This window comes from Anopheles darlingi, chromosome 2 (genome assembly GCF_943734745.1).
Source record: "Anopheles darlingi chromosome 2, idAnoDarlMG_H_01, whole genome shotgun sequence".
Classification (NCBI taxonomy): Eukaryota; Metazoa; Arthropoda; class Insecta; order Diptera; family Culicidae; genus Anopheles; species Anopheles darlingi.
The window spans coordinates 67,433,557-67,448,556 of record NC_064874.1 but is presented as its reverse complement, the minus strand read 5'-3'; the positions used below and the strand labels follow the sequence as shown (position 1 = coordinate 67,448,556).

Here is a 15,000-nt window from a genome sequence, read left to right as displayed (position 1 = left end):
GAAATAATTCAACTAACAAACAGTTAGCTAAAACCCTGGTAAGGGGTAAGTGGCTGGACCATCATCATCATATACCAACTATGCTATGCATCTATCGTTAGTGTTCCTGCTATTGACTTTAGCACGTTTTGTGCTTCAAAAAGATGAATTCGCTTAATTGACCCACAACGGACCTGCGGGCTGGCCAATATCGGTGGCACTTGCACAAAGAGTCATTCATTTCCGAACTTCGTTTCCTGCGAACAGGCAGCTCTAATCGGGGCACAACGGGCACACTATTTATGCGCCGCAGTCTGTGGCCACGTGGAGGTCCTTTCCATCGAACACTCGACAAAGTGCAAGGCTTCGATGACCACCAACATTCAGTCCGGTGCACTTGCACCAGCGGAACCAATGATAAATGACCTCGACCGGGGAGTTCGATGTCGATGGGTCGTGGGACGTGGGTCGCCGGTCGTAGGAGGCTCCCATCCAGGCCGTATGGTAATTGTAAATCATAATGAACCATCGCTTACGTGACCAACCGGTAGCAACATACTACTACTACTTAGATGGCCCCGGGAGGCGCGCGCATCGCTCTTTTCACGCGATGCAGTTGCTGGTCGCGATCCCGGCGGCTCGTATCGGTATCGGTTACCCAATATCCGGTCGCGTTACGATTGGACGAGATTTCGCTCAATCCCAGTCATGGCAAAAACAACAAAAAACCACTGGTCCGGCCCAGGCCCCAGGCTATGGCGGCTCGCGAAGCGCACTCGACTTGGCCGAGCTTGATATGGTCGACTTTCATCACAAAAGCCATCCTGCCAACCGGGATGATCCATCGTCCTTCGTATCAAAGGTATGGCATGTGCGTGTGCAGAGTCTGCAGTGGAGTCTCGATTACGAGATGAAGCACAGGTGATCATCAATTGTCACCGATTGCCGATGGAGGCGCACCGGTCGCTGTTGGCGATGACGACGAGGACGACAAGGACGACGGCGAGGACGACGATGAGAACGAGTGGAATGCCAGCCGGCACGCGCTCCTGCGCTCGGGGGAGAGGGATTAATTTCCATTACAATCGAACTGCATCGAGTGCATGGCCAAGTCCTCCGGGCATATCAATTACCTGCACCGGCCACTGCTGGATACCCGTGCCCGTGGACGGTTGCGGACCATCGCGGGGAACCACTCGATTGCGTGCCGTCATGGGCGATTACACCCCGTGCCTGGCTTAGAATTCATCGTGGCCATTTTGTACACGAGCACCAGAAGGTGGAGGTGGCGCCATGCCAGGGAGATTGGTTTGAACTGCCCCCGTTGGTGGTGGTGCTTTGAAGTCGCTGCTACCGGACGGTTCGTCCTGGGATTAGTTCGATCGATCGCTTCACATCGGTCCGCAATCGACGGAACGGGGCTTAAGTGGAGGTAATTTATTTTTTCCTTCCTTTGAGCCGCCGGGTCCCGGGGCCGTTCTGGGCTGGCGGTTGGGTATTAGTGGCTTCTTTCACGTAACATTACGCTCCGGACAATGCCAGCAAAATGCAGCTCGATCAACGGTGGAGCACAAGTGCAACAGATTGTTGTGTTGATTCCAGAGCGAGAGAGAAAGAGAGAGAGCAGCAATGCGATCCGAGGGGAAGTTCTTTGAAAGGTATTGCCAATCATGGCGATTAGATCGAATTATTACTAAATCGATTCTTCGCCACATCTGTTCTCTTACCTCATCAACTCACTTAGCAAATAATTGATGAGTGAACCCTCGAAACAAGTGTTCCACTAAAACTGCAAACCAATCGGTTATTGGATGACGGAGCACTAACAGGGCACTTTGTCTGGGTTACTTGAAATGAGCAGGAAGATTCGTGGACCAGATAGGGAATGGAATAAACATTCAATACTCAATATTTTGGCCATGAAATGTGATAAGATTACCAGAATAGATTGACTGGGCGTACTACTGCTCATTTTATGTTTTTTTTTTCAAATATGTAAAATTGAAAATTGATTGCCTGATCGTTGCATCATTTTCTCGTATTTAAATGAGATCGACGATACTTTTACGACAGAGTAGCGTGCATTGATTGGTCATTTTCAATATAAATCAAATCCAATTTGAGATCTTGTATGCCATTGTTTCAACATCGATAATCGATGTTGATGATTTCGTTCAAGTGTTGTTCAAATATGAACCATTTCAACATCAAGTAGACATAATTTGTAGAGAAGTAATCATAGCTTTAAATCAATATGCTACAATCAGAAAGGAAAGGACGAACCACTTTGATGTACGTGGCAAAAGTGTCAGAAGTTTAGCCTACATTGATCGCTGAAACATTCCTGATAGGTAGAGAGATCGTGGACTTCCATCGTGGACAAATCTTCCAGGAACAGACGAACATCGTTCGGTCGATCGGAGTAAGAGATTTTAATTGGGAAGATTGATTTTAATGCGTAAATTTAATTTTCAACGTAAATTTAATTTTCAAACTGTGATGAAGCTTACCAATTGAACGACTACTTTAAAACAGAGTTGCTTGCATTGATTCGCTTTTAGCATCATCGATGGTTATTACACCATTTGTATAATGCATGACATGACATTTAGTACCGAAGCAACAACCACCGAATGATAAAGAAAAGGAAATAAAAGCTGAGGCTTTAATCCCTAAAATATCACTTTTGTCGTTTGCTGATATCGAAAGTACGATCCTTCTTCTTGGAGAGCGCTTTTTTTTAATAGCCAACTTAAGGTTAACGCGATATGCTCCTAATGACCATTTGGGCCATTTTTTTAAAGGAGCAAATGGAAGATCGCGTATGTTTTCAAAAGAGTTCCTCATTCCAAAAACCGTCTCCATAATCCATGGCTGATTAACTAACTGCCAAAATGCAAGATGTGCCTCGTGCCTAACATGGAACGACCAGCCGTAACGCTTTAAAAATCGATCGAAAGCTCTCTAACACCACTTTAAAGGCCCACTTCCTAAATCCCCATTCGACGAACTAATCGAGATTATCGGGATTCGCTGGTTGATTCGCAATGATAATTGTGTCGCCCATCAGCAGCCATCCGGACGAAAGCCGATCAGCATCGAGTGATGTGTGACGTCGTCGTGATTTTTAAGCCCTTTTCACACCCACTTCCGCCACCTTCTCACACACACACACTCCAGAAATCGAAGGCTCCATCGCCGGCGATAAAACGCGCTATCACGCCCCATACAACCGCAACGAAAACGGACCGAGTAATCATCATCCAAAACGTCGATTCCGACACCGGCATTCCCGCATCCCGGAGTTCGTTCCAATGTCACGAGCAAAGCGTTTTGATGTCCTATTTTCCCCACCCCACCGCCTCTCCTTCATGGGGGCACAAGGGGACCCAGCCTTTTTCTGGCCGGCAAATTTCTGGTTCGATACTTAATGTGGCTCATTGGCTTGGCAAAGATTTAATAAATATTTCTCAGCAAAACGAGCGATGGTCGCGGCCAGAAAGGGGGTTTCGCTCGTTTTCGCTCGCTCGTCTGCACCATAACCACACTCAATCAACTCGTAAAGGATCCACGGCCACCGAAAGAAGGGGTTGAAATTCGTGGAAGCTGGCGGGCTAACCCGGGGTCGGCTCGCTGGCTGGCTGGCCAGTCATCATACCGCTCAACCGTGCGCTCGAACGTTCGATGGTGAAGGAAGTAGAGCAACAAGAAAAACGGTTTTCCAAACGATATTACGTGATTGAAATTTTGAACGAACGAACCACCGAACAAGGAGACAATCATCGTCGTCATCGTCGTCGTCGTCGTCTGGGGCCGATGTGGAGTGATCGGGCGATCCTAACCGGTCGCTGCCTGATGGCCCACGTAGCAGAATGGAAGCAAAAGTTTACGGCAACTCGCCATACGAGGGCATTTTCCGTTTCTCCGTGTTTTTGCTTCTTCTTCTTCAAAAGGAAGGGAGGTAGAGAGAGAGGAAGGGTAGGAGGATCTCCATGAATGCGCTCTAAACCCGAAATGCCCGAAATGGCCCACAAAAGGAAAAAGGGGTGCAAAGCAACCGGAACTGAAATGCAGGCCAACTCCTATGAAGCCATGTGAGCCACAGCCGGACCGGACCGGAATGACGTGGCAACCGTGATCGTCGGCCACGGATATGAGTTCGACGAAAATCGACAAAAGCCGTAGAAGCAAAAGAAGAAGAAGGAGAAAAACCAAAAAAAAAAACAGTGAATAGATGCCACTGAATGCACACCAGCTGGACGTGCTGCACACAAGTTCATGCTCCGCGGTGACCCGGCTCGTTTGGCATGACACACACACAAACACACACACTCAAACGCGCGCTGGCATGGCCTTGTGTCCGAGCTTGCTAAGTCGTCCCGCGATGCGACGATGCTTAGAATTCCGGGGTTGCCAACAGAGATGCCAACGGCCCACCGGGTGCAACGGTTTTGCACCCCCTTCGAGTTCCTTGGAAGGATAAACTCCAGAGGAAAAGAAAACGAGAAAAGCAAAATCGGAGCATCGGGACACAGTGTCGGAAACCTGCCAAACCTAACCTTGCCGATTGCATTATCTTCCCCGGGGGGGAACCCGAGGGAACGTTACCCGAAGGTTCCCGAGCTGCAGATACCCGATTCCCGGCTTCAGAATCCTCCCGCGGGACTCTCTGACCGGGAGGGGGGTTTGTTATATTGTCGGCGGGCAGTGAGACTGCACAACTGCACTTCCTTCCCCTTTTCCCCTCCCAGTGGGCGCTTCACTGGGACACACCACCGGAAGCCGAGGCGGAAGTTCAACAAGCTACCCAAAGGAGGGTGGGTTGCACAGCTGCGACTGGGGAGGAATTCCAGTGAATCCTCATCCTCATCCCAGCCCCCGGGATGCCCATGCCCGAAACCATCCCGGCCTGACATCCGGACCATTCTGGACCATCCCAAGGATATGGCTTCTGCTGTGGCCCCTCGAAGCGATCAGCACCGACAGCACCCCCCGGGCCAGGGACTAGAGGGACAGAGCGTTGCAATCACTGGCCAAGCAGTTTATTATGGTGTGCTTAGCGGAAGGTATACACAGACATTTTTCTCTCCTTCGCTTATCTGCCGCTGGCCGACCAGCAGCAGCAGCAGTAGCAGCAGCAGTAGCAGCAGCAGTCGAAGGGCTGTTACGTCTGTTGGCATCTGGCGAATGCCACGTCAACTCCAATTCCACGGAAACCGGTACACCGCGAACCATTGGACTGACTCGAGAGAGAGTGTGTGTGAGAGAGAAAGAGAGAGAATTGAAGTCACGCTGCCAAACAAAAGATGTCCCACGTCGCACCTCGCGATGCCATTTTCTATCCCGCTGGCCACAGTACGTGCCATCTTGAAAATGTCTCTCTCTATTTGCCCAGCCCAGCGACAACGACGACAACGATTCTCAGTAGGGGCCATCGTTGACGTTGACTCTTCCTCTTCCTTCTTCTTCTTCTTCTTCAAGGCTCAAGATCTCGGTCTCTGGACCTCGCGTCGTGCGGACATGCGAGGAATTATCAAAATTGATTGATAATTCAGGAATTACTGTGGCAATCCTGGCGAGGGAACTGGCGCGCAGTCATCTGGCAACACTTTTCGCTTATCTTTCGGCCCACCCTCCCTCCCCCCCGAATGGGTGGCCGGAGATTGAAAATTTCATATTTCGGGCACAGCCTACGACCTACGTGCAGCTGGCGAGCTGGCGAGCGAACGAGCGTGCCGCCCAATCACGAGAAGTCAGTGATTGTTTAACGAACTCTTAACAACGTAAACATGCACCGTCCCCTCCCAACTGCTGGATGGCTGGCTAGATCCCCATAACGCACCCGGGCTACCCGGGTTCCGGTTCCGTTCCCGTCGGCAGGCACGTAAGCTTTTGCGCACAAACTTTTGCCAGAAACCGTCGAGAAATCTAGCAGCCATACCGTTCATCTTGATCCTCCCGTGGATAAGGTTTGGTAGTGGAGCGGTCGCAGCCGGGGAGGAGGGTGTTTGATTTTGAACAAACTAATCAGCACGCCTGGTTGCTTGTTTTGATTCGGGGAATTATGTGTTTTACCATCCCCCAGCAGGAACCGGGGCCGGGGCTGGGGAAAATGTCCCACGGCTCCTCAGGTCAGGCGGTATAGGCGGTCAGCCTGCCAGCTGAAGGCCCTCGGCTGGCCCTCGGAAACCATTAGCTTTGTAATACGAGGCTATCCCCAGCGGCGGTTCCGTAGATCCGTCGAACGGAAGACAGCGGGCGAACGTGCGCGCGCGTATACGTGACCATACTTTCGGGAGTCCAAGATTCCGCCGTGGAAGGGGAGACACTGGTTTCTCATTCATTGCGCTTGCTGATCCGCTAGGAATGGGTGCGCTGAGCTGTGAAGTGACTGCTGTCTTCATCGCCGGTAAACTTCAATTGGTAAAGCTGCTCGTGCTCGTGCCCATTATTGTGCCATCAGCATCCGCAACATAACGACAAAGCCCGGTTGGCTGTCAGATTGATGGCGGCCGAATGACATTGGTTCTAATTAATTTTAATTGTGATGTAATTGGCAAAGTGCTTTCTCGCTTGGGAATCCCGGAATCCGGGAATCATTGTGTTTTGTGTTCGGTTGGATCTCAATACGACGGGTCAATCATTCTCTGTCGGGAATTGAAACCACGCTACTGCTGCTGTTGCTGCTGCTGCCGGTGTGTGGTGCATTCATTTAAAATGGAGGTTAGCGGTGGATGTTCGTGCACCAATGCTTCAAATATGCACAAGGCAGCAAGGGTGAATAGTGAGCTACAGCGGTTGACATTCCGGGAAGATCAAACAACTCAACATCTCAAAAGCTGCTCTACTCGTACAACCAGTTCCAGTGGAGTTGGAATGTCGGTCGGCAGCAATGTCGGGACATAAGCATCGGGACTGCGTCGCTTGTGGGCAATTCTGGATTGATTTATATAGCAACAGGACACAGTGGAGTGGAACATCTTATCAATATAGTTGGTTATGTTGTTGTTGGCTTAGATACTTGTTTCAAATACGAACATCTTACTTTGTAGTCTGTTCGAGGAATGCAAGATAAGACCGCACTGACACACTCGACGAACAATCAATCAAAGACATATGAGGTGCTGATTGGACTGATAAAATCCAGAAGTTTTTTTTTAAAGCAAGGACATACCCTTGAGACAACAAAGCAGCGCTCCTTCATTATCGACAATCAGCGAAAGAAATCTACACTCTCTGTAAAATCTGTAGACACGTTCAGTACATGGCAATAAGGTAAGCCAAGATTTAAAATCGTCATACAGCATACAGTCGTGACAAAAGACATTCTTCAATCAACCTTTGATAGAGTATTGGAATTGATGAAAGCAATTTTTCAAATAAAGATAGATAGAACAGAATCAGAACGATTGAAAGCTCTCATCAGTTAATCAGTTCGACCGATCGATCGGTCGAAGAGGAGCGGTTCATGGGAATGAAATGAAACTAAATTGACACGTTCCAGCAAAACGGGTGCACCCATTAGCTTGACAAGGATTGCTCACCATGTTCTCGTCTCGGGCAAATTTCAAACTCAACGTGAAACATAATTTCCAGCGTTCGATGTCGATAAAAAATCATAAAATGTTTCGTAACGACAATGCACGTTATAATTCACTTCGGTCAACTCTGGTCAACTACTTCATGGGATCCTTGAATTCGTTGGAACCAGGTTAGAACTAAACGCGAACGGCATTCCAATGCTGCGATGTGCCCGTCCTAATCCTGATGAGTTCTTCCTTCCCCAGCAGAAGGCTACTGTCCCCTCTAGAACTTCTGCAGGCCACCTGCAGGCTGGGCTGGGGAGGGGAGGAAGAAATAAAAAAGAAGTTCCACCACGAGCTTTATGGCCTTCCGAATCGTCCTGGCCGTCGGACAACCATCGATGGTGCGCCCAACGTGTGTGTGTGTGTGTGTGTGTGTGTGGCGCGCACCATAAGAGAGCGCCATCAAAAATTCATCAAACTTCCGAAAACGGCCATAACCCTGGCAAACTCGCTCCCTTAATGGTGCAGGCCACCCGCGGAGCTGGCCGAAAGCTGCTGGCACTCGGAGTGCGTGAGGAGTCCCGCTGTGGACGCGTACGCGACGCGACCTCCACATCGCGCCCCCTAAACCATCCGGCGTAACCGGCGAAAAGCCGTTTTGGTTCGCTGAATTTGGAATTAAAGTGCATGCCGAAGGTTGGCGAGAGAGAGAAAGAGAGACAGAAAGAGAGAAGGGGAAGGGGCGAAAGGACGAAAACATGTTTTGAATTCAGTTCAGTAACAGCATTTAAGCGAACTGAAGTAGTAGTGCCTGAGTACGTGCGTGCGTGCCGGCCACGGTGTAACCAACCATGTGGACCAACAACGCACCCCGCGCTCCTCGAGACACTCTATGACACTGTGTGCGTGCGTGTGTGTTTCTATGTTTTGGGGACACCGCATAGAGACCAGTGTGAGTATGGATTTCGCGCTAATGTTATTTAAATTGCGATAACGGTTTTATGGGCGTCGCCGTTGGCATGGAGGCCACCGGCGAGGGCAGGCCAGACAGTGGTGCCAAGCAAGGGCCCGAGAGCTGCCAGACAGTCGACCGGAGCTTGTGGTTTCCGCGCGCGGGCGTCCAATCCGCGCGTCCAAGTACGTGGCGCACGGACAGAACCGGCGGGAAGAGGACCCACACACACACACACACAAAGGGGTTAGTTTGTCGTAATTCGCCATTTTTGGCGCAACAAGGCTACCACACCGTGCGGTCGTGGTAGTGCTGCTGGTTGGTGCGCACTATAGTGGGCTTTAGTCGAGGCTGCTCGGTGCCGGCACCATTCGCCAGGGCTTACGTATACCGTGGCCAGCACCGAAAAAAAAGGGTACTCGGGGTCCATCCACACGTGCCCGTGCCCGTGCCCGTGTCCGTGTGGGTGTGTGTGCTCGCTCGAGTTTGTTGCTCGTAAATTGCTGTTTTGAATGTCGAAAACATGAACTTTTATTCGATTGTGGTTTCGAATGTACCGTTTTAATTAACTGATACACCGGGCACCCGGGTCCGCCGGTCAGGGTCAGGCGCGTGACTGTTTCTAAATTTCTATTCTTTACCGTCCGAACGGTGCAGATGAATAAATTATTCGCTTTACTCCACCCGCTTTACAGGTCCCTCTCTTTTTTGTTTTAAAGGAAAACCGCCAACGCCCGAAATGGGACGACGGTGACCGCGGAATAATAGTGTAATGGCCATTTCTTTAATCGCCAGCGTAGTGCCAGACTGGAATGACTTATGAAGGCAGCACGTTAACCTTCCTTTCTCTCTCTCTCTCTCTCTCTCTCTCTCTCTCTCTCTCTTTCTCTCTCTCTCTCTCACGTGCGCACACTACCTTTGTGACATTTGTGTATTGTGTGAGGAGGGAAATTAATTTTCCGAAAAATTGAAACTCCATCGCCATAAAATACTCAGAACCCGAAGCTGTTATACCGTGGTATAACAGTTTGATTTGCGCTACGGCCCCCAACCCGCCCGGCCCTTCGGTACAATTTGGGGCAAAAATTGAATAAATCTCCCCAATCATCAGGAATTCAACAGAAAAAGAGAGAAACGGAGACGAGAGAGAGAGAAATGGAAAGTACAATCCATTAGACCACGAGGCCATGGTATATGGCTTCGCACTAATGTGACCCTCCCATTCTCGTCGACCGTTCGTTCATACGATGCCATTTCATCTTTCTCCAATCAATTAATGGCAAACGGCGAGAAGCCCCAGCATACCGTGGGCCATCGGCATTCCGACCGGGAATAGACCGGGACTTGTTCGTTTCGTTCCTTACCCAATGGCCCAACCAACTGGCCCGCCTCCCCCTAGCCAGACGGCGACGCGCTGCTGAGTATATTGCATTGAAAATTCATTTTAAAATTCACCTTGATTATCATTTCGCCATTTTTAATGCCTCGCTCTCGCGTCGCGGCTCTCTCCGGAATTACGGTACCCTCTGGCCCCTTTCTGGCCCGTTCTGGCCCGAGCTGATTCCAGGAACTGGTGTCCCGTCAATCGATGGTTGCCCGTGCATTGCCATTCGTTTCCTGTTATTCCTTCCGGTGTACTTTCTACAGTACGATGACGTAGACTCTCTGGTTCTAGGGGGAGGTGCTTTTTTATGGCATCGAATGGGCGCTCCACTCACCTATGAAATTGTCGTTACACAAATTATGTGTTTTTCCCCAGTTTAGCTGGTAGGTGGTACAACAGCATTCGTTGCTATACCCCAGTACGTGCGATATCGAGAACCTTTCCAAACACACAAACGCAGCTGTGTGTGAGCTCCATCTCACAACGCCCATGCCATGCCACCGCCAGCACCAAATATCGGTCGTACGCACGGAAAGTGAATGATAAATATTGCTCTTTCGGTTTCGGAAGGAGCGGAAATGAGTTGGAATTTTGCCGGAAATGATCCCCATTTGCAAAACGATACAACGACAGAGCAAGAAGCCCGGAATGGAGCCCGGGAGTTTTCGAAACTTACCATGGAAGGATGCTCATGGTCTCACAGCCGGTGGGTACGCTCCGTCCGGCACGTGGCAGACGGATGATTTGCAGGAGTGGACTCCAGTGGTGACTGCACGCCGGTCCCGGACACTAGACTAAATGTTTTCGTTTTGTGAATTCACCCACCGACTCCGACACTGGAAACTGGGCAGCTGTGTGCTAGGATGCTTATTCTATCGGATCCGCCGTCCGTCGCTCACACTAACACACTGACAGAGTACAATGGGGCCAGGGGCCACTGGTGGGGGTCAACGAGCAACACTTTGTTGGAACACCAGTAATAATGCAAAATATTTAAAGCAAAGCCACGGGCGCACTGTACTGCTCCGTAGCATACTCTGATTGGAAACATGGAATGCAGCTTAAAACCTAATGCCTTGCTTGCGCATGGCTACTGTGCATAGTGGCATAGTGACCCCGGACACCCTAAGCTGGGCTTTGAACCCATCCCTAGCCTGTACGTGTGCGCAGTGTATGTGTGCGTGTCATGCAACTACCAGCCGGGGGTTTGGGGGTGATGGTAAATCGAGAATCTTTGCGATTGTTTACTGTCCCACTGCAATAACAACAACAAAAACATCAAAAACAACAGCAGCAAGGACAACGCTCGTAGCATGACAGGACGACACCTTTCTAGCACAGCGAGAAAGGTCCTATCTACCGTGTCCCTTCTGCCAACCAGGGGAACAGAATGGTTGAAATTTATGTATTTCCTTGCTGCATCCAATCACCGCACACACTCACACGACCCACACACACACACACACATGCGCGCTCGCACACACGCTCACGCACGCAAACATATCCGCAACCCTGACCCTGAAACACACTCACGCCAAGCACGCCCCAACGGAGAACCGGGAGTCCGCCGACAAACTCCGGAACTCCGGAACTACCTCCTACGTCGATGGCGGCCCCACGGAGCCACATGAAAGGGTGATCGGAAGTAACGTTTAGTGGCGGGAGTGCTAGTTTGAAAGTGTTCGGTAGCACACCACACCACTAGCTGTGGACGAAGGGCTGTCCCTATCCGGTTCGGTGCTGGATGGTGCGGAAAATCGGGCACCGTCATCTACGGGACATTTGCTACCATTGCAAATTCGTGTATGGTACCCGCGCCATTCGACACCAGCTCGTCCGATCGACGGGTTTCGTTCTTGGCGTCCTACAATTTCATCGATGTTAACGATTGCTGCCTGCCCCTTTTTTTTTTACTCTTGGAGTTTTTTTTTATCCGTTTCTTTTCTCCCGATGGGGCGTCTCGGTCTCGGTAGTTTCGTCGTGTGGTGAAAGTGGAAAGGGCGGAGGGGGAACACAGTGCGTGCGTGACCCGGTTCGCTGCAGGTTTTCTCGTGCCACTTACTCCACCGTCACCACCACCTAGCACCATTGAGGCGAGGCAAGGTTTTACGACTGGAAAACACTAAAAACCCAAAACCGAAGGAAAACAGAGGAAAACCTCATTTCCAGCCACGACGGGGGGGACGGCCTGTTTGGGCCATTGCCAGCCTACGAAACCGGGTCCACAAAGGCTTCGAGACTAGCGGGCCACTTTTGCTCGTCGCTTTTAGTTTTGCTCTCCACAACACTCAGAACACATGCACACACACCCGCACCCTAATAACACACGCACCATCTAGCGTTCTGTGTGGGAGCATGAAAGAGGTGCACGGCGGAGGAGGTGAAAGGAACTTTTGTTTTGAAAATCCTTTGGCCACTGGTCCGGAGGCCAAACGGAAACACACGAAGCGCGTGATGCGTCATGCGTCACGCTGGGAACACTTGCACTGGAGCCACCAGAGGCAAAACACGGAGGAAGAACTGACGTCGAATTGGGGCTGGTGCCTCTTACCCAGCTTCTGGGCCCGAGGGTAAGACGTGGAGCCAACAAGCTACCCTTCCAATGCACATCACCGACACATCACTTGGCACCCGTACAGGGCACGCAGGTCACAGGGAAACGCACCGAGCGCGACGACGGCGGGTCGACCGGACGCGACACTTCCGCGGTACATGCTCCGTGGTACGAGGTGATCCTTGAACGCCGCCCGCAGAGAGCTCGGTTTCGCAACTGAGTCGGCACGAAGCAAGGGCCTTCCCTTCGGTGCTGCTGCTGCTGCACCGCTACCGTTGCCGAGTACCGTTCCGTTCGGAAAGGATACCAGCAGGGAAAGCCGCGAAGGTTTCGCCGACGTTCTTTTCCCATGCCGAACACACCACGAAGTGGCTCCTGTTCCGAGAGAGCTAACGGTTGTGTGAGAAATGAGGACGATGCGTACTCATCCTGGTGAGCAGCGGCGGTGAGAAATTGGATACAAGAAAAATTGAACCAACGGTTACCGTTAGTAGACTGTGTACCTTCGATTTTAATTCATGAACACGGTTTTGTCCTGTGGACGAGTTCAGCAGGGGTGGAAAGGATACTAACAGGATATTGTGGAATTCCTTCCATCCTTGAAATGACAAAATGAACCTCTACATGTTCAGGTGCGGTGTACCTTCGATTTTAATTAATGAACACCGTTGTCCTGTGGACGAGTTCAGCAGGGATGGACAGGACCAACAAGATATCGAATGATTGTTGCACTTCATGGACACCCAAACTCAAAGGGGAAGGGATGAAGTGAATCATATCGCATCCTGCAAAGCAAAAGATGAACCTCTACCTTTTTGGGAACGATGTACCTTCGATTTTAATTCATGAACACGATTGGTTTCTCGACTAGTTCAGCAGGGGTGGAAAGAATACCAACAGGATATCGTAAGGATGTCGCACTACATTCAAATCCATACTCGAAGTGGAAGGGATGAAATGAATCGAATCCCATCCCTCGAATGACTACATGAACCTGCAATTCTCCAGCAGTGATGTACCTTCGATTTTAATTCATGAACACGGTGGTCCTGGAGACAAGTTCAGCAGGGATGGAAAGGATACCAACAGGATAATCGTAAGGATATCGCGCTACATTCAAACTCATACTAAAAGTGGAAGGGATGAAATGAATCGACTCCCATCCATCGAATGACAACATGAACCTGTAATTCTCCAGGAGTGATGTACCTTCGATTTTAATTCATGAATGCTGAAGTCTTGCCTAATAGATTCAGATGCTGACAAAAGGATACGAATTGTATATCGCATGAATGCCGTGCTTCAATGAAAACCAAACTCAATTCAGAAGGGATGAAATTGAATCAAAATAGTCATTTGATTTTGTTTAATAGATAATATCGTCCCGTCTACAAGTTAAGCTGTCTATAGAAGAGAAGAATACCATCACGAAATCATAAGGATGTTGTACGATAATCAGTATCAAACCTAAAGTGGAAGGGATGAATGAATTGAAACGCGTTTTTTTAAGATACAACATGAATCTCTACTTGTTCAACAATTGTGTATCGTCAATTTTAATTCATGAATGATGTAGTCCTGCAATACAGTCTAGCAGGGATACCAATAGGATATCGCATCGATGTCGATGAAATGAATCGAATTGGATCCAAACGTTGCAAAACAAAAACTTCTACATGTTTACCAATCCTTATTCTTAGCTTAGATTGAATCATCCCTGATGACAGCGACATTACAATCTCTCTACTTTATATAATGATCGCTATGGTGCTGTCTACGAGTTCAGTTGTTGATACAGAATATGAATATCGGGAACATCGTGAAAAGGATGAAATGATTCAAACCGCGTTCCTCTGTGGACAACATGAACCGCAACATGCTCATGAAATTTGTACCTTCGATTTTAATTCATGAACATATGGTTGTCCCTTGTCGACGAGTTCAGTGAGGATTTCAAGGATAACAAGAGAATGTCGCATGGATGTAGCACGGCAATCAAAATCAAACTCTTGATGGAAGGGATGAAATGAATCGAATCGCATTCCTCTTAGGACAAAATGAAGTTCTACATGTTCAAAAGCAGTGTACCTTCAATTTTATTTGATGAACGCTTTAGACCTGCTAACGCGTCATGCTGCTGGTATAAGGATTCGAACAAGATATCGCAAGGATGTCATACTACATTCAAAGCCAAAGGATGAAATTGTATTCAGCGTTTATCGAAGGACAGAATGAACCTCTTCGTGTGTACCAATTCTTATCCTCTGCTCACCAATGCGTCTTTACATTTTTTTTATAATTTGATACATTCAATGCAAAACATTCAATACCAATATGGTACTGCATGATACAATATTTTTATCCAGAACGAAGCTAACTGCGAAAAAAAATTGTTTCTTAAAGGCTTCTCCAAAGTCTAATATATTTTTTTTAGTGAATTCATTCGGAACACACGATAATGGTGCTACACAAAAATACACCTAATCCGTTCTTATGCATGGTAAAAAAAGCTTAATGCTTCGTTTGCTCGGCTCAACTTCAAACGATGAATAATAGACCAACATACGTGTGCATCTACGTAGGCCTCACACACTCGCATGAACTG

General features: G+C 49.1%; 1 protein-coding gene across 1 annotated transcript in view; it reads right to left on the bottom strand.

The window, feature by feature from the left end:
- Positions 1-10,653, bottom strand: part of LOC125952804 (uncharacterized) — a 52,498-nt gene extending 41,845 nt beyond the window's left edge. The window contains exon 1 of the mRNA XM_049682523.1: positions 10,518-10,653. The gene's annotated coding sequence lies outside the window, so the exon portion shown is untranslated. The remainder of the gene's footprint in view (positions 1-10,517) is intronic.
- Positions 10,654-15,000: the final 4,347 nt, after the last annotated feature.